Raw genomic sequence first — 1,943 nt, 5'->3', positions numbered from 1 at the left:
ATGCTGTGCTGAGCGAACACTACAGCGATGGAGGATTTGCCAAAAGAATCTTTTGAAAGAGATGTCGGTCTGAGAAACATCCTGCTCCATTAGGTGGACATAAAATATAGCATGGCATAATTTCAAAGGAAATTAATACCTGGAATATTGTGTGCAATTATGGTATCCTTTTCTGAGGAAAGATGTTCCTGCTCTCAAGGGAGTGCAGTGAAGGTTCACCAGGCTGATTCCAGTGGGACTGAAGTATGAGGAGAGATTGACTAGATTGGGATTGTTTTCACAAAAGTTCAGACGAATGAGGGGGCATCTCATAGATAGTTATAAAATTCTAACAGGACTGGACAGGGTAGATACAGGGAGGATGTTCCCGATGGTGGGTGTGTCCAGAACCAGGGGTCACAGTATGAGGATTCAGGGTAGGTCGTTTAGGACGGAGATGAGGAGACATTTCTTCATCCATTCATTACCACAGGAAGCAGTTGATGCCAAAAGATTGAATGAATTCAAGAGGTGACTAAATATGGCACTTGGGGCAAATGGGATCAAAGGTCATGAGGAGCAAGCAGGTTTAGGCTGTTGAGTTGAGTGATCAACCTTGATCGTGAACACTGGTGGAGCAGGCTGATAGGGCTAAATGGTCTCCTCCTGCTCCTATATACTATGTTCCTGTGGCTTTCCCCTAGTTACTCCTGACCAATGCTTATACTTTACTTTACAATTTTTCTTTGATTGTACTGCGCAAAGCCTATCAACAGATAAGCAGGTAAGGGTTTCACCCCTGATTTGTAGAGGTTGGATCATTAACTATATTCAAGGCCGAGATAGACAAATTTTTAATCAAGGGTTCTGGGGAAAATTCATTAGCAGGATGAGGGCGTGTCTGGCTAGGCAGCATTTGTTGTCCATCCCTAATTGCCCAGAGGGCAGATAAGAGTCAACCACATTGCTGTGGGGCTGGAGTCACATGTAGGCCAGACCAAGTAAGAACAAAAGAACAAAGAACAAAGAAAATTACAGCACAGGAACAGGCCCTTCGGCCCTCCAGATCCTCTATCTAAACTTGTTGCCTATTTTCCAAGGATCTGTCTCCCTCCACTCCCTGCCCATTCATGTATCTATCTAGATATATCTTAAATGACACAATTGTGCCTGCCTTTACCACTTCTGCTGGCAACGCATTCCAGGCATCCACCACCCTCTGCGTAAAGAACTTTCCATGCATATCTCCCTTAAACTTTAAACTTTTTAAATGTAAGGATGGCAGTTTCCTTCCCAAAAGGACATTTGTGAACCAGATGGGTTTTTCTTGACAATTGATTCATGGTCATCATTAGATTTTTAATTCTGGATATTTTTTTGAATTCAAATTCCACTGTCTGTAGTGGTGGGATTTGAACCTAGATCCTCAGAATGTTATCTGGATCACAGTCCAGTAATAATACCACTGGACCATTGCCTCCCCTGTAAAAAAAAAGTCAGGAAATTGGAGTTGAGGATTATTAGATCAGCATTAATTTCACTGACTGGAGGATCAAACTCGATGGGCTGAATGGCCGATTTCTGCTCCTATGGTCTTATGTTCAAAAGAGGCAGGAATTAGTGAGAAACACTGAGGTACAGTCCACGGTCAGTTATTTTCCAACTTAAGTAAATTCAACAGTACAGGAAACACATGTTGACGATAAATTTGGTACTCAGTAAAGCAAATAATTAAGGTGATGCTTTCATCTATATCATCAGCTTGATGCAGGAGTGGTGCAGCACATTTGAACCTCACTGAAGGAAGTTTGGCTGACAGTGACGTATATGCTAATGCAGTCAGTTAGTTAAATGTAAGTCCAGAAACTCTCTTTTCTTAGAGATTGTAGGAACTGCAGATGCTGGAGAATCCGAGACAACAAGGTGCAGGGCTGGATGAACACAGCAGGCCAAGCAGCATCATA

This window comes from Rhincodon typus, chromosome 12, assembly GCF_021869965.1.
Source record: "Rhincodon typus isolate 14 chromosome 12, sRhiTyp1.1, whole genome shotgun sequence".
NCBI classification, from domain to species: Eukaryota; Metazoa; Chordata; class Chondrichthyes; order Orectolobiformes; family Rhincodontidae; genus Rhincodon; species Rhincodon typus.
Note: the sequence above shows the minus strand (reverse complement) of the source record.